The 19,654-nt window shown below is 37.1% G+C and overlaps 1 protein-coding gene across 1 annotated transcript in view; it reads right to left on the bottom strand.

Moving 5' to 3' along the window:
- The window catches only part of LOC150106022 (TNF receptor-associated factor 5-like), a 103,791-nt gene extending 85,960 nt beyond the window's left edge, over nucleotides 1–17,831 (bottom strand). The window contains exon 1 of the mRNA XM_090393754.1: nucleotides 17,731–17,831. The gene's annotated coding sequence lies outside the window, so the exon portion shown is untranslated. The remainder of the gene's footprint in view (nucleotides 1–17,730) is intronic.
- Nucleotides 17,832–19,654: the final 1,823 nt, after the last annotated feature.

Below are 19,654 nucleotides of genomic sequence, written 5' to 3'. Positions count from 1 at the left end.
CATAATTTTTTTTTTAAATAATCACCTATTTTTACTTTATGATGTGTAATGGATATTTTTGAGATTTGGTGTAACAAATTATTTTGAGTAGTTCTTTCAGTAAGTCCTCATTTTGTGCTGGGTCAATTTTTAATATTAAGTTTTTAATAATAAGTGTGAGTAATAATTTGTACATTAATGTAGACAGAAGTGCAGCACCTTCAGCTTTTCTTCTTTGCTTGTATCTGCAAAATTTAATTTATTTCTTTTCCTAGAATAAATCAAATATGGATTGTGATAAAAATTGTAGTTGCTAAAGAGACAAAATTAATTTATAGCAAAAATGTTCTTTGGAATAATCTTCATTTTAAACAAAGTTGTAGCATATAATGTTCTGAATATACTAATTAAACATTGTTCAATTCGTTAATTATATGAACATTTGCACTTATGTCTCAATCATAGTAATACTTAAGTAATTATAAATCTATATATTAGATGATTTATTTCTTTAGGTGTTTTAGCAAAGGAGTCACTGCGTTTTAGTGATGTATTTTTGTGTGATAATTTTTTCACTCTTCCCTTCAGTAATGAATACAAAATTATAATGCAGAATGATAGGCTATAAATATTAAACCTCATATTTATTTGAAAAAAGTGGGGTTTATAAAAATATAAAGCACATGAATGCAAAATTTTCTTTTTATATGAATGAATGAATGTGTTTTTACAAGGCACTTTTAGGAATTGAAATTATATTTCTGCTGAAGTCCAGGACACTGTTATGCAGAAAGCCTCCATCCATTATCAAGCCCTTTTATACATTTGGACATGTGACTTGTCAGTACTGTTCAATTTCTATCCAAACAGATGGAAAATGTCTCTCTTACTGTGATATGGGCAAGCCTGTGTCATCACAAAATCAGCACAAACTCAACCCAGAGTTCGCTCCATTAGGTAGTTATTATCATCATCACGTGAAAATTCTAGACATCATCGCAGTAAAAAAATCCATTCTATGCACTCTCTGTCCATGCAATTTAAACCTCCATCTTACAGGTTACTTTCCAACAACTATATAATCTACTGCCATTGATATAATTTTGCACAAGATCCAAAACTCCCTGCATGTGAAATTTAAAAGAATATAGAAAAAAAAATAAACAAAGCTAATTCCCCTATAAGTTCACAAAATCACCTTTACTTCAGAAAACCTATTAGAAGATTCCTTTTGTTGCAAGGAAAATCGAGACAAGTCTTTGAACTAAAATGGCAAAACATGCTACATTCTGAACTTCCTTTTCACTCTGTACCAGCACTGGAGTATATATATCTTTTGCCAAATTTACACTTATTTCACATAAGAAATCCTGAAAAATACCACATCTACAATATTCTGCTGTCATGTGAAGTATCTAATTTGTGGTGGAAGTAATTCTGCTATTGACTACTACACCACCTCTTCTATTTTCATATTCTCTTCATCTAATTTGAAAATGCATTATTCTTCACATAATATCGCTCTTTCTACAACTTAATTTTTCAAACAAATTGCACTGATGAATATGATTTCTCAAGTTAAAAGCCTGTTTGCACTGAAGAAGTAGTACAAACTAATAGAATAGTGATGATTACACAATAGTGATGAATAAGAAAATAAAAGTGAGAATAGCAGAGAGTACAAACAAAACTATATATCATCAAATTCCTGCCATGTGCCTTCGAGGGGTGTACAGGAAATGATAATATTACTACATGAACACTTTACATTATTACTAACTTCCTATCTACAATTTTCCTTCAAATCAGTCTGTTACTTGTCAAGACTCCAACATTATCAGATCTTATATTTCTATCGTCTAAGGCACTTTGTACTGTATCAATCCACCTATATCTTGGGTCTTCCTCTGGGTCATTTTCCTACCAACCTGGCAGAGAACACTTGTTTTGCTAATCTTTTCTCTCCCATTCTATTTAAGTGACCATACCACCTGAGATTAGCTCTGCTAACACATTCCTGGATGCTGACAATGTCAAGTTCTTTCCTAATATCCTCGTTTTTAAAATGATATTGCCATTGATGCCATCTGTTCATGGCTCTAATCTTTCTCAGGACTCTCAAATCTGTGGTCTCTAGTCTTTGGTCAAATGTTTTACTTCTGACCCAGCTCTCAGATCCATAAGTTAAAACTGGTTTGAACACTGCCTTGTATACAGCTAATTTAGTGTTCCGCCTAATTTCTCTCTTATTCCATATGAATTTATTCAACTGACACCACATCATACCAGCTTTGTTGATTCTGTTGTCTAATTCCATATTTAATTTACCATCTTCACTAAAAATCGTGCCTGAGTAGCTGAAATGTTTTACTTATTCCATAGGTTCTCTGTTGACAAAGCAGTTGATATTTTCAATGAATCTGCATATTTTCATTGTCTTTGTCTTTTTATTGCTGACCTTCATACCATATCTATTACAACAGTTATTCAATTTAGTCAGGCAATCTTGCAGGCTTGTAGCAGATTTTAGAAGTATAACATCGTCCACATAAAGCAAAGAGCTGACATTAACATCTCTAATTTTGATATCATGTTTAATAGCACTTTCCTTCATAATATGATCCATACTGATAATGAATAACAGAGGGGATAATGCACATCCTTGTCTCATACTGGATTTAACATTAAACCATCCTGCTGTACTTCCTTCAATTCTAACTTGCAACTGAAATAAAGACTAAGTATTGCATGATATAATGCTCCATTGACACCATATAACTGTAGCGTATTAAATATCTTCTCTTGGCACCTTGTCATATTCCTTTTCAAGATCAACAGCTTAAATACAGATTTTTGTTATATTCCCATGATTTCTCAACTATTAGTCGTAAAGTGAAGATATGATCCTGACATCCTCAATTTGGCCTAAATCCTGCTTGTTCTTCACCAAGCTTTTCTTCCACAATTCTTCTCTACCGTTTTTAAAGTATGCTTGCATAAATCTTACCAGGAACAATCATTAGGGATATATCTCTGTAATTCTCATATTCAGTTTTATTTCCCTACTTATATATGGCTACTATGAGAGCTCTGCTCCAAACATTGGAAATTCATTCCTCTGTCCAGGCCTTCTGAACTATGCAGTGCAGACACTGTAAGACTTTTATACCACCATACTTCAGCATTTCTGGTCGAATATCATCTACTCCTGTTGCCTTTCCACATTTCAAGCATTTGATGGCTTTTTCTACTTCAAGTATGGATACGTATTCCTGACTGTATGCCTGATGAGTGTTTTTTTACCACTGTGCTATCACTGCTTGTTTCATTTAGTAATTTTTTGAAGTAATCACTCCATACTTCAATGATCCCCCCCCCCCCCCCCGTTTTCATGCCACCTTTATCATCTCTAACTCCTTTTACAGCACTCTTTCCTCCATTTCTAAGCTTTTTCAACAACCTCCAGAATATTTTGCCACCTTCTTGATATTTATTTTCTATGTTCTTGCCAAAGTCCTCCAATGAATTTTGGCTAGTTTTATACAGTGTTTAGCTTTCTTACATTTTTCTCTGTATTCTCTAAGAGCACAAGCTGACTTATTTGCCAGGAACTTTTGATATGGTTTCTTCTTTTCTTTCACTGCCTCTTTAACTTCCTGTGTCCACCATGGAGTTCTGATTTTTCTATCCTTGCAGACAACCTCACCACATGCCTCTCTGGCTGAATCAATCAGGGTTTTCTTCAAGGCTTGCCAATGAATCTCCAGGTTTGTTCCTGTTCTCAAACTCTTTCATTTTTCTTCAATAATCTTTGTGTATTTCAGTCTACAGTTCACATCTGAGAGCTGCTCAACTTTTATTCGCTTTAAAACTTTCTTACATGTTATTCTTTTCAATATGAAATTCAATTTTATCCTTCTCAAGACTAAATAGTGATCACTTCCAATTTCGAATCCTCTGTACACTCTGGTGTCCTGCACCAGGGAGAAAACATCACTATGAACAATAACATAGTCAATGAGACTTTTCTAATTCCTTGCCTCTTCTCACCATGTGAATTTGTGCACATTTTTATGTTGGAACATAGTGTTAGTAATAATCAATCCATGTCCTGAGCAGAAATCCAACAAGTATTTGCCATTATTATTAGCTTTGCTCTTTTCTCCAAATTTCTATTTCGTCAATTTTTTTTGAAATACTATATATATAATAGAAATACTATAATTACTGTTGCTACAATTACTGTACAAAAAAAAAAAAAAAAGGAAGAAAGAAACTGAAAATGGACGAGAAAGAACTGTGCAATGTTTGTAACAAGTGCATAGCCATACTGGTTGCAATATGAATACAAATGTAGGCAGTCACTGCAAACAAAATTAAACTTCTGTATCTATGACGGCAGGTACATGTAACAAACTGCATACTGCATGAGAAATAATATGTAACATTTAGAGTGTTATCTTATAATATACATTTAAAATAAAAATCAATTTTATTTATTGCCATGAGTTAATCTGTTTACCTTTTTGTAGTAGCATGTTCTGGTGTTATTTCGGTGTAGGTATTTGTTGCAGGCACTTCGTAGTAAGTACTGAAAAGTTTTGTGAAAAATTTCTTTAACCTTGGGAACTATGTCAAGAATGGAAAACAGCTCACTAGTTGAATATGTGAAGAAATTAGTAATGGCCACAGCTCTGATTATTCTATTTTGAGTTCTTGTCGTTTAGACTAAAATTTTGTAGTTCGTGGTGATCAGTATTTGAATAATCTTTCTCATTTATGTTTGGAAAATAACTCACAACAGTTCAAACGTCTCATTATCTAGGAAACTATGTAGTTTACAGGCATTCAATCTACCCTGGCCCCTGTAGCTAATATTTCAACATTCCGGAAATAGCCATCTGAAAAGTTGGTTAAAGACAGTATAAACGAATTGGTGTATAAGAATATGATACTGTACTGGAGGGGTGGGAGGAACATGGTTTTTTTAAAGTTCGGTAGTATATTAATAATTGAGAAGAAAAGCCAAATGGCTATTTTTCTGGCAAAGTTGATAAATTAAGGGGATAAAAATCCCTTATTGTTTTTCAGCTAGTATGCAAAACTCTAAGATCGAAAACTACAATCTAAGCGTTTCATGCCGACGAACTATCGGCGAATCCAAGCGTAAGTGACCAGTTGGTAGTGGTCACTTACTGTCAATAGTAGTGGTCAATAACTCTGATATCATCTAGGTCTAGCTACTCACTGATGAGACCTCAAAAAAGGTTGAAACCGGCCTGGGTAGTGACCTCTCCTCATAATGTAAAGCAGTATTACATCTCCTAGGAGCTGTGTGTTTTTACATTATGAGAAAATATGAAGAATACTGAGGGAGCCTGCTCCACTTTTGCATCGAGTTGCCTTGGTGTGGCACTACCAAGTGGTCACTTATGCTTGGATTCTAAATAAAACGCTTCATGAAACGCTTAGATCATAGTTTTCAATCTTAGAGTTTCGCATACTGGCTGAAAAACAATAAGGGATTTTTATCCCCTTAATTTATATTAATAATTGCTTAACTTTTTTATAGTATAATAGAGTGACAGCTGAGTTCGACAACAGGAATGGAAGTGACACTGTCCGATTTCTAAAGCTTTTGACAAGATACCCAATGGAATACTCTTAAGCAAATTAGAACATATTAGTTTAAATATTCAACTGGTGAGGAAGATAAGAGAAAGGCTCATGTACAGATACCAAAAACATGCACGGAGGTGCAGAATCCAGGATGAAGTAGGTGACCAGTATACATAAATCTGTGTACGTAAATGGCATAGAAAATTACTTGAAGGGAGATATTCAGCTATAGGCTGATGATGAGAAGACGGATAATAATCACGATGAAGTAGATAGTTTGCAGGATGAATTAAATAAGTTGGCGGTATGGGCAAAAGATAATGGATGGCAATTCAATGTGGAAAGAGGAAAGTTATGGATTTTGAGATTACAAAATTACTAGCAGTGTACCAGAGTGATGAAACTATTGTAGAAATTGATGAGGCTAGGGATTTGGGGGTGTTCGTGGATAGAGTTTAAGTTTATAGGGGATATTGCTAAGGTGTCGAAGATCATGTAAAATTAGATGGAGTAGGAATTTTTTTTTCTTAATTTTGCATAGACTTTTACAGAGGTCACAAACATTATATATAGAAGGAAGGAGATTGTAATTTTAACACTGATTGTGGAATTTTGTTATTACGAATTTTCTATATAAGGTTTATATTAACTGTAGTTATAATTTTTTTGTGATTTGAAAAACCATGCAAGTTGTATTGAAATGGTAGGAATGTTAAGCTGTGTATTTCATGGCCAATGCCTTAGAAAGCAGCCTGTCACTTTTAGTGGTTCCAGTCTAAAAGAAAGAGCTTAGAAGCCTTATTTAGAAAATGTAAAGTGCCTTCAATTGTTCAAAGCTTAACCTGATGATGTCCCAAGGACAGTGCAACAACAGGCAGGGAACAACTAAGGATCACCCGCGTGTAGTGAAGAAGATTGTTTTTGCGTGTTCTGGGAGGGGGGGTTGAGAACCCCTGAAGGTCACATCCCCCTTTCGCATGGGAATGTTAGGGGTCCTCAACCCTTAATCCAGGGACTACAAGAGAGAGTATAAGAAAGGACCCAGAAGTATCCAAAGGGGCTTTTTATCGAGATATTCATAGGCGGCATATCCAGTATGTAAGAGGCGGAGGCAGTATGCAGTGACGCAATGTGCATGTCGGTCTGCAGATCGGCTATTTATCGAGGTATCCAGAGGCAACAGATCGAGGCCCAAGGCAGAGAAGCAGTCCATTTCGGTAGTGTGCTCCAGGCCACGAAAATCCTTCAAGCTGCGACGGCGATAAAGAAAAGGAAGCCCACATGAATGTTGAGACCCAGGATGGAAAAGAAGTCAGTGGAAACAGATAAGAGATGAAAGAGCCAGTTCGGAAGAACTGCGAGTACAACTTTTATGTGCATGTTTGCCATTTCAAAAGATTGACTGATATTTGGCAGGACACTTCCAAAGTTAATGTGATTATGTTCCAGACTATGAAGTTATAGAAATATTGGTTGTAATTTTGATGTGGCATACTTGTTGTTTGAAGTATATATATATATATATATATATATATATATATATATATTCATTTTTAATGTAAACTGACTATAAACCCGAGAATTATAATAAATTGAGATTTATTTGAAAACGCAACATGTTTCGTGGAGATTGACTTCATCAGGCGTTAAGAACATAGAAAGATATTAAAAGACACTGAAATAAACATTCAGACACTCTAAAGCTATACAATTATAAAGTTATGATATTCGACTGTAAATTACAGTTATTATGAACTTGTGCTATAGTCCGTGTTAAAGTTCTATTGTTGTACACTTGTGAGTGTGTAGAACCACACGATCTCCAGTATCTGATAGTAGAGCTGAAAGAGTCTCAATGTGTAAACTCTGGCTATTTTGAATTCGAAGGTAAACTATACAAACAGGTCAAAGGATTAGCTATGGGAAGCCCCCTCTCTCCTATATTAGCCAACATTTTTTCTGAGGATTTTGAACAAAAGGCAATCTCCACTTTTAGTTTAAACCCAAAAATTTGGCTTAGATATGTGGACGATATACTCCTCATATGGGAGCATGGTATTGAGAATCTTCACAGGTTTCTCAACCATCTAAACAACCTCCATCAGGATATAAAATTGACCATGGAGATTGAAGAAAATATTTCCCTCTGTTTCCATGATATTAAACTCACCAAGACACCTGAATCAATAAAAGTCTATATTTAGAAAGCCAACACACATGGACAGATATTTGCATGCGTCCTCACATCACCATCCAGCACAAAAGTTGGGTATTATATCAACTCTTGCGAATCGTGCAAGATCTGTACTGTGAGATGAACAAGAACTAAAAAAAGAACTACATCTTAAATGGATCTTTAAAAGCAATGGCTACTCTTTAAAAAGTATCAACAAACAATTATCCCACCTTCAACGTAGAGACACAGAAGGACTCCAAAGGTTATATCTCCTTGCTATACATCAGCACACTATCCAAAAAATTGAGCAGAATCTTAAAGAAATTCAACATACAAACGTGCTTCTCGACTCTTCCAAAAATAAGATCAAGTTTCAGCAACTATAAACAATCTCAAAATCCCAGGTGTATACAAAGTCACATGCGAGTGCGGAAAACCTTACTATGGCCAAACGGAGAAATCTATTCTCCTACTTCTTGAGGAGCACCAGAGAGACTGCTTATAAGAGAACCAGTGCAACTGGTTCTCTTATAAGCAGTCTCTCTGGTGCTCCTTATAAGCAGTCACTGCCCTATCAGGCCATGTCCTGTTTTCAATAAACCCGAACAACGAAAATCACCAACATGAAGTAAATTGGACAACAACTTCAAACCTACACATTTGCCATGATGAGGTAGAACGGCACATTGTAGAGTCAAAAGAAATCACCTTGGACCCTCTTCATATGAACAATAATCTCAGCTATAATTTGCCTGACTCTTTCAGCTCTACTATCAGATACTGGAGATCGCGTGGTTCCACACACGCACAAGTGTACAACAATAGAACTTTAACACGGACTATAGCACAAGTTCATAATAACTGTAATTTACAGTCTAATATCATAACTTATAATTGTATAGCTTTAGAGTGTCTGAATGTTTATTTCAGTGTCTTTTAATATCTTTCTATGTTCTTAACGCCTGATGAAGTCAATCTCCATGAAACATGTTGCGTTTTCAAATAAATCTCAATTTATTATAATTCTCGGGTTTATAGTCAGTTTACATTAAAAATGAACATATCCCAACCCCGAGTTAATAGTAGTAATCATATATATACACATACACACACAGGTATCCCTTGCTTAATGCGGGATTTGATTAGTGCACTGAAATTAATTGCAACAATCCTTTATATATGCAGCAAGAGTTTTAATTAGGGCACCTTTAAATTTGCCATGCAAAAACATGCAATCCTCGAGGAGTGTCTCCTGGCCAAGAGAAAGAAAGTCATGAGAATGATGATGTCATTCCTTCCCATTAAGAGTGGGTATATTAAAAGCTCCAATTGTTCTGCTATTTAAAAAAAATATTTAGATAATGCACCTGGTCATCCAAATTCTCTTAATGATCGGTGTGAGAACTTAAGTTCTATTTTTTCCACCAAATACAACATCATTGCTACAACACATGGACATGGGCGTCATTGCAACTTTCAAAGCCTGTTTTCTTAAAAAGACATTCTCAAAGACAGTAGAAACAACAACGGGAGAAAATGCGATTATGCCACAAGAATTTTGGAAAAATTTTGACATTAAACACTTGATTGAAATCATTCATGACTCATGGGAGCAAGTGTCTTCTAGCTGCATGAGAGCTGTTTGGAAAAACCTTTTACCAGAATGCATTAATAATTTGGGGGATTTTCAAAATCCTGTGAACAACAAGGTTGAAGAAATCGTTGCAATTGGTGAAGATCTTGAATTTGATGGTGTTGACGCATAAGATATTAAAGAATTACTGGATTCAAATTCAAAAGATTTCAGTGACAACGATCGTCTTGAAATTAAACAACAACGCACATATGAAGACAACGAACACATGGAATTATTATTACTATTACTACGGGCTACTCCAGGGAGTCATTAGACTCATTGAGGGAGGCCCCAAATCATATTCATCACAACTATTCGACATTCATACAGTATCTATCATACCTCGCCTTAAACTCATTCACTGTCACAGCATCCACCACAGACTCAGGGAGCGCATTCCACTCATTCACTACTCTAAAAGGAAAGAACCCAGCTCTAACACCTTTACTAACCACACTTTTGCCCAGTTTCCATGGATGTCCCCTAGTCCTCCCACAACCAGCCATGTTCTCAAAAATATCTTCTGAATTAATTTTATAGAAACCCTTCAGTAATTTGAATGTCTCAATCATATCTCCCCTCCTCTGCCTATCAACCAATTTTTGCAACCCACAAATCCTCAACCTGTTTTCATAAGGTTCATTCCACAGACCTGCTATCATCTTGGTCACTCGCCTATGGATCCTCTCCACCTCCTCCACATCAAGAAGAAACCTAGGTGACCAAATCTGGGCACAGTAGTCGAGATGGGGTCTTATCAAGGCTCGATACAGAGGAACAACAACCTACTTGCCAACGTATTCTTCAGCAACCAAGTGATTTGATGAGCTGATTTGGCCAGTTTTGAAATGAGTCCCCTAAATTTCAATTCCTTATCCACCAACACTCCTAAATCTCGTGCCTCATCAATTTCCTGGAGCACAGTTCCACCAATGCAGTAAACTGCTGCCAATCTTTTCACCCCAAAATGCATAACCTTACATTTTGCCACATTAAATTGACATCCATTCTCCTTAGCCCAGACCTCCAATCTATCCAAATCATCCTGCAAAATTTTGACGTCATCTGCATTCACTATTGCCCTACTCAACTTCGCATCATCCGCAAACAAATGAACTGTTCATCTCAGATCATTTCCTATATCATTAATGAACAAATTAAACAGCAGTTGTCCAAGAACAGATCCTTGTGGCACACCACTAGTCACAGGCCGTCTTGTGGATTCTACTCGTGAGTAAACCACTCTCTGATATCTCTCCGTCAACCACCCTGCTATCCATCTCACCAACCCTATGTCCATCCCCATATGCTGCAATTTAATGATTAGAATTCCATATAGTATCCTGTCAAAGGCCTTAGCAAGGTCCAGTAGAATCGCTGTAAACCCATTACCCTTATCCAGTTCAGCCGTCACTGTGTTATAATACGTGAGCAAGTTACTGAGGCATGACCAACCTTTCACAAAACCATGCTGTCCCTGATACAGTATCCTATTTTCTTCTATCCAATCTTGTATTTTCCTCTTGACTATTTTCTCTAAGACCTTGATAATGATTCCTGTTATGCTGATTGGCCGGTAATTTTCAACAGCAGCCTTGGAACCACATTTGTACAGCGTAACTATTTCCCCCTCTTTCCACCCCCTTGGGACTGACCCAGACCCGAGGCTCAAATTAAACAAAATGGTCAAGGGCACTGACAATTCTTTAGCCGCTGCACGTACGACACGAGCTGGTATACCATCCAATCCCACAGATGTATTGACATTGAGGTTCTGTAATAGACTAGTTACCTCTACTTCATTCCTCACAATTCCAGTATAAGCTGTTGGTTCTTCCATTCCTGCAAAGTCACCACCTGGATGATATACTCTTGCAAAGTGCTCGCTCAGTAATTCCACAATATCGACTGATTTGGTTACCTCCCTACCCTCATCATTTTTTAAGATCATTCTACCATGACCATTTTTCCTTTTACTTGCAACATATTGAAAAAACTGTTTGGGATTCTCTTTAGCCTGCATAGTCAATTTTCTTTCGTAATCCGCTTTTGCTTTTCTTACCACCCTTGTTACCATCCTGGCCTGAGCTTTATACCGTTCCTGCACCTGATGGTCACCTTTCTCCTTAAATTCCCTCCACAATTGTTTCTTTTTTTGCAGCTCAAGCTTAATAGTGTTATTCATCCACTTAATCCCTACTTGATTTATTATTCGGACTCTTGGTATACAGTCAACCATTGCCTCCTGCAAACAGTTCTTAACCACCTCCCATGCACTATCAACATCCAGCCCTTGCAGTTTTACATGCCATGGCACTGAGCCAAGCAGACACCTAAGCTTGTCATACTTACTAGCCCGATAATTCCACATGTACCCTGTCTTAATTGTAAATTCCACTCCTTTAGCCACCTTCCAAGTCATGACCTTATGGCCACTCTCACCAATTGGTGGCAACATGGTCATGTTCGTTACAGCCACATTCTCAGTTGCAATTACTAGGTCCAGCACTCTCTGACGCCTGGTATTTTCCACTACATGTTGCCACAGATAGTTGTCCCTTAATAACCGCATAAAATCCACTTCCTTCCTCCCATGTGCCCTCTCCTCTTTCCAGTCAATGTTACCATAATTGAAATTACCCATAATAATTACCCTCCTTCCACTCATTTCTTCTATTTGCCTATGCATACTATCCCCACCATCTATTCCATCACCTGGTCTATAGCAGCACCCAATTGTATATTTTGTTCTGCTAGATTCTATTTCACACCAAACAGCCTCAAATGTGCTCTTTTCTCTATCCAGCAGTTCAACTTCTATACTCCTTGGCTGCAGCTCATCAGCTATCATCAATAACACTCCTCCCCCCTTTTTATTCACCTTGTCACTCCTGAACATGCTATACCCGTCGCATTCAATCCCACTAGCTTTATCATCTTCTGTCAGCCATGTTTCACTAATACAACAACCTGTGGCCTGGAAGTGCCAACCAAGGCCAAAAACTCTTCCTTCTTATTCCTAATACTCCTGGCATTAGTGTACATGAATTGCAGAAGCCCATTTGTCCCATCCCTACTTTGATGCCTTATACTAACTATCCCATTCTGATTTGTTGTCCTTCGTACTCACTCAGGCATAATATACTCATTCATACACTCAACTGCCTCCCTAAAGTCTGCATATCTACTCCCCTCCCCTCTTAATAAATCTAGTTTCCCTGAGTCTGTACATCCACTTCCACATCATTCATCAACACTTTTTCAAGTCTCCGTACACCAACTCCATTCAAATGTAACCCATCCATCTTATATAAGTCCTTTTGCCCATCGAACTCATTCCACACGTCCACAAATTCCACACCACTCTCCATGCATAAAGTCATTGGCAATTATGGCCCTCCTTCTAAACACTTCGCTGTCATCCCACGGTAAGATACTCACCATCCTAACTCTCTCTCTTCTCTTTTGCTACCTCAAATAATTCCCTCACATCCTCTATCATTTCCATTTTGTCCTCTTTCAAATCATTTGTTCCTGCCACGATTATCATCTCTTTCACCCTCTGTTTTTGCAGTCGAATAGATTCACTGACGTCCTTTATGTTCGCACCCGGCTGGTACAACTTCGTTAAACTCTCAACTATCACACCTCTTAATGGCAAATCCCCATACAGCACTCGCTCCTTCATTTTATTGATGTTTACGAACATTCTATTATTTGCCGTCACAGATTTTCGCCAGTTATTTGTCGGTATGTTCAACATACATTTTTCCATACGCTCCAGTTGCCTTTTAGCTCTGTGTATCGCACCGTTCAAACAGGCAATTTCACTACTCGCATTTATCTCACCATTTTCATTATCAATCAAATCATCCATTCGTTCTGTATTTCTACCTTCATTTACACTTTTAACAACACTCTCACACCTATCTGGCACTACCACGCAATTCTCTAGCACACCGCCATTTTCTACATTCTGACTATCGTTGACGATATCACTCCCGCCACACGAAACACGCTAGAAATCCTCATTCTCTTTACACTTTCTGCACATATTAACTCCACTATCACCCTCTAACCAGACTCCCACCGCTCTTCGCAAAGCATACATCTCACAGACAGCACATTGCATAAATTCGTTTACATCAAACTCTTAAACAAACATGGCAACCTGGCCGCCACTTTTTTCTTTATCGGTACCATATGTACGCTATCTTATCTTAAAAATAATAATTAAAATAACAGAAACATGCAAAAATTGCACAGACACACGAAGAAACAAAAAGCAAACAATACTACTTAAAATTCTAGTAAAATTTCTAATGTTAACACAAAATACTACTAATCTTTTCAGGAGCTCTCGACAAGCCGACGATCTAATCCTATGTGAAAATGAGGTTCCAAAGGAGACAACAATCAAAGAACTGGATGGAATATTTCACGGTTTAGAATTGCTTAAGCAGCAAGTAATGGATATGAATCCAGATGTTAATCGAAGAATGCTTGTTAATATATGCATATAAGAAAAAAAAAAAACTAAACTGTTCAAACAACTCTTGATAGCTTTTTTTTTTAATAAAAAATTGCAGTAACTAATGTAGGTACAAGCATTTATTAACCACCTTACCGGCCGTTGTGGATCAAATACGCATCCGCATACGCTTTGTATCCATCATATATTTCATTGTTATAACAATGGTATTACAATTTTAATAAGCACTTCGCATCCATTATAAAGTGAACGTCTATAGACGTCTTGGCCGGTGGCGTGGTTAAACATTTATTTTCCATTCATTTATCTTTCCTAAAAGAGTACCACATAAATTGAATTATTAATACAGTAATCGATCATGGTCGAATTGTACTTTTTACCATTGATTATTATATTTGATTAACACAATTTTGACATATGTGGTAACATCGAGGGATTAATTAATTGCGTTAATCAAGGGATACCTGCATTTATATTCGGCCAGACGTTCAAAAAGTTATTATTCTCCAAGGAGTCCTTAGACTCATCGAGGGAGGCCTTAACATCATGTCAAGAACAACTATTCAACATTCACACAGTATCTATCATAATTTGCCTTGAACTCATTTACAGTCATGGCACCCACAACAGACTCTGGCAGCATATTCCACTCATTCAACACTCTCCAAGTAAAAAACCTACCTCTAACACCCTTGCTAACCACACTCTTGCCCAGCTTCCATGGATGGCCCCTAGTCCTCCCACCACCAGTCCTATTCTCAAAAATATCCTCTGAATTAATCTTATAGAAACATTTCAGTAATTTGAATGTCTCAATCATCACCCATTTTCCACCTATCAACCAATTTCTGCAACCCACAAATCTTCAACCTATTCTCGTAAGGTTCATTCCATAGACCTGCTATAGTCTTGGTCACTCGCCTCTGGATCCTCCCTACCTCCTCCCCATCAAAAAGAAACCCTTGACTACTGTGCCTAAATTGAACAATAACTTGCTTGTCAAAGTATTCTTCAGTAACCAAGTGATTTGATGAGCTGATTTAACCACTTTTGCAATGTACACCTAAACTTCAACTCCCTATCCATTAACACTCCCAAATCCTTGGCCTCATCAATCTCCTGGAGTACAGTTCCACCAATGTGGTATACTGCTGCTAATATTTTCACCCCAAAATGCATAACCTTACATTTTGCCACATCGAATTGACATCCATTCTCCTTAGCCATGTCCTCCAATCCATCCAAATCATCCTGCAAAATTTTGACATCACGTGCATTCACTATTTCTCTACCCAACTTTGCATCATCATCAGCAAACCAATGACCAGGTCCTCTCAGATTCTTTCCTATATCATTAATGAACAAATTAAGTAGTAGTGGTCCAAGAACAGAACCCTGTGGTACACCACTAGTCACAGGTCATCTTTTGGACTCTACTCTTGAATAAACTACTCTCTGATATCTCTCCATCTCACCAACCCTATATCCATCCCCATATGCTGCAGTTTACTGATTAGAATTCCATGTGGTATCCTATCAAAGGCCTTAGCAAGGTCCAGAAGTATCACTGTAAACCCATTACCCTTATCCAGTTAAGCCGTCACTGTGTTATAAAATGTGAGCAAGTTACTGAGGCATGATCTACCCTTCACAAAGCCATGCTGTCCTCTGTACAGTATCCCATTTTCATCTATCCATTCCTGTATTTTTCTCTTGACTACTTTTTCCAAGACCTAGACGACAACTCCTGATATGCTGATCAGTCCGTAATTTGCAACAGCAGTCTTGGATCTCCTTTATGCAATGGAACTATTTTCCCCCCATTCCACCCCTTCGGGACTAACCCAGACCCGAAACTCAAATTAAACAAAATGGTCAAGGGCACTGACAATTCTTTAGCCACTTCATGTAAGACCTGCGCTGGTATATCATCCAGTCCCACAGATGTAAACACATTAAGGTTTTGTAATAGACTATTCACCTCCACTTCATTCACAATTCCTGTATAAGCTATTGGTTACTTCATTCCTGCAATATCACCACCGGATGATGTACTCATGCGAAGTGCTTGCTCAGTAATCCTACTATATCAACTGATTCAGTTACCTCCCTACCATTGGCATTCCTTAAAAATCATTCTGCTATAGCAGACATTTTTTCTTTTATTTGATCATATCCAAAAAAACTGTTTGGAATTCTCTTTAGCTTGCATGGTTAATTCCCTTTCATAATCCAATCTCAGATCCTTTCCTATATCGTTAATGAACAAATTAAATAGTAGTGGTCCAAGAACAGAACCCTGCAGCACACCACTTGTCACAGACCGTCTTTTGGACTCTACTCCTGAATAAAACTACTCTCCGATATCTATATTCGTTTAACATCTCTTTCTCTTGAATATTGCTTCGAAATAAAATCGATGTATGTATTTCTATATAATAAGATTGGATCAAAAACAGTGTTTCCAGTTCTGTCTTGGCATTTTTTGCGTTTGGCTGAACTAACGGAAGTTGACACAAAATAATTTGATCTTCTAATCTGTCTTCTTATTGGATTTTTCCTCCAATTTAATTCTTTATCCTTTCCAAGAAAATACTCTTCGTTTGTGTCTAATTCATATCTTGTTCGGTATCCGAATCTTATGAACGAAATTTCACATAATCATCATCTTTCACTTTCATCTTCTCATTCGATTCTTATCATTCTCATCATCGGACTAGAATAATATTCGCTGAATCTCTTCAACATGTGCTGGATTATCCAATCGATTCTAGCAATTTGTTTGTACCTCGGCCCAGGGGTGTAGCCCTAAAAGAAATAGTCCCAGGGCACCTTGGAAACAAAAGTCCAGAGCACGAAGTGCGGCAGAAATTTTGCATCGTATTCCGAACTTGTACTAGTTTTCTTCATATTGTTGATGCAGTTACACTTTTCTTCTTAAAATACTTTCTCCAACGCCATATAGCAAACTACAGCAAGTACACAGTTTCACAGAGCACACACTACACGTTTTACTTGTCAGGTCCATTGAACTTGTTAGGGTGTAGGGATGACAAGCGACCAACTGCGATGTAGCATTGGGTGTGGGTGCAATATTGTCAGTTTTCTTTGGCTTTGAAACCGCACTTGTTTTCTGAAACGAAAATCACAAGAGCGGCAAGTTACTATTGTTTGACCGAAAGCTGAAAATGCATTATGTCTCGTTATTACAATTTATTATAATGAATTTAAAAATTTTGATAGTTTTAAAAAAGTACCAGGGCATCGCCCTGGCCCGACTACACCTCTGTCTCGCCCGCCGTACCGTAGGAAGCAAGATACGGAGCCTCGGTAAACAAGACGCGTGGCGGATGTGGTTGGCCGCATATTCCAGCAAGCGACCGTATTGTAACCAGACATACGGAGACCAAGGTCTCTATCATACTCGCTGGCAGAGAAAATCCAGCGGCACCGTGATGTATTCGATCTAATTTCCGTTTCATTCCCCTATCGGTGACGTCACTTCTGGTGGCGAACAAAGACAAGTTGCCCGCTCGCGCATGAATGCGTCCCCTGCGGTATCCCATAGGCCACCATGTTAAAGAACCGTCCGTTGGGAGGGAAGGAGTCCCATTTAATTATCCCCATGGAATAATTCCCAAACCTGAAACGAGCGGATATTTTAGTAAATTGCGCTGATACCACTAAAAAAAGAAATACTAACCTCCACGCTTTGTCATCTTATCAATTGAGAGAAACCATGCATTTAAAACCTGCATGGTATGTACGTAACTGGCGTAAGCAAATCGTGAGCTCTATTATTTTGAAATTAATATCCAAACTACTTACCTTTTGGATTCCACTGTAATTACTACCGCCAATTCAAATTGCCCAAACCAACGAAATTACGTCTTTAAGACAACCTTCCCGACGCTGCACGTGAAACAAATATAACACCCCGTCACCGACAATGAATTCGTATTTTTTTTTTTTTTTTTAAGAGTATGCTACACGGCGCCACCTGCTAATTTAAAATTTAGTTTGCATTTATTAAAAATAACAAAATGCGAAAGGGCAAAAACCGCTACATATATATTACCTAACTGAAGTTATAAAATGACCGTACACTATTGATTTTTCTTACATTCATTATAATATCATAATTTTTCATTAAAATATGTAGTATTATAGCATTTAATATAAGAAATTAATTATTTAATAAGGTATTAGTTTTCATCATCATGCGTATATATCAAGGATTTAGGCCTAGCCGGCCTTAGAAGTCGTCGTTGAATCGTTTAAGAGGACGTCTTGGTTTTCTTTTTCCTAATGGCTTGTACTTTAAGGCTTGTTTTGGTAATCTTTCTGTTTTCATTCTTTGAACGTGCTCCATCCATTTATGTTTATATTTTTTAATTTTTTCTATCACTGGTTCTTGGTTTAATTCTTTCATAATATCTTCGTTTCTTTTGTGATCAAATTGGGTATACGTTGCAGTTTTTCTCATAAACTTCATTTCTGCTGTTATTAATCTTTGTTAATAACATAATAAAATATAAAATAACTTTATTAATAACATATAACAGATAATAAAAGTATTAGTTGTACTATATAATAATATCAACGCAATACTTTAAATATTTAAATCAGTTTTGCATGGTAGGCACAGCCTGTAACATTAAAGTATCTCTTATACAGAATTTAAATTCATTCATACTGACTGGCATTAAAACCACATCGAAGGAAATAATAACACACGCAATTTACAAACCAAAAAATACTGTAGTTGGTGGTGATGGGCAGTAAATAGCGATGATTGGACTAGTAAATTCGCTGTTGGCATTTGGAGAATTTACTACTAAGTAGTAGGGGAGACGGTGAGGTGTGTGTATGGGATGAGAGAAGAGTATAGGTCTACCCGCGATGAGTCCTCGGACTGCTTGGAGATGTCATGTAATAATAATAATAATAATAATAATTATTATTATTATTATTACGCTCACTCTCTACTCTGCATGTGACAAAAGAAAATTCACACTTGCTTATTCACCAAATATAAGTCCCGAAATTGGAAATTGAAAACGTTTCTTAAAGACAAAACCCAGGAATGAGCAAATAAGAAGAATCTGATACTCTGTATGTGTGTGTGTGTGGGGGGGGCAACATGGAATTGTTAAAGGTTGGCCGAATCTGAGTCATTTTTAATAGTGCCAGCTGAGCTGGACAAGGGGAATGGCTACACAGTGATACCGTTGGATTTTGCTGAGCCTTTTAACAGGAACCCCATGAATACTTTTTCGCAAATTAGAACAAGTGGAGACGAATATTCAAGTGGTGATGCAGATAAGAGAATGGCTCATGGACTTCAGACTTCAAATTAATGAAGTCTGATAGGAAAAGCTCTCCTTTTCTTATCAGACATCATTAAGCTCCAAGTCACACATCCATAAGTCGCTGTTGGAAAAACAACCGCATTCAAAATTCTCAAATTTGTTCCCATGGAGACAGATCCATCCTTCCAGATTTTAGACAAGTCTCTGATTGTTGTTTTATCTATTTGTAATCATCTTTTGACGTGTTTGAACAACACCTCTTCACATTCATAATGGACCCAGATACTTGAATTTGCTGACTTCATCAATTTTTTCTCCATTAATGTATATTTGTTTCTCAGGAGCCTCCATGTCTATATTTCTTGTGAGAACCATAATCTTTTTCTTGCTAGGATTGATCTCGTTACCTTTGTCAATAATTTGTTCTTTTTCCTTGACAT

Source organism: Typopeltis vanoorti, chromosome 6, assembly GCF_054136105.1.
Source record: "Typopeltis vanoorti isolate ZY-2024b chromosome 6, IOZ_Tvanoo_1.0, whole genome shotgun sequence".
NCBI classification, from domain to species: domain Eukaryota; kingdom Metazoa; phylum Arthropoda; class Arachnida; order Uropygi; family Thelyphonidae; genus Typopeltis; species Typopeltis vanoorti.
This window is presented reverse-complemented; position numbering and strand designations above follow the sequence as displayed.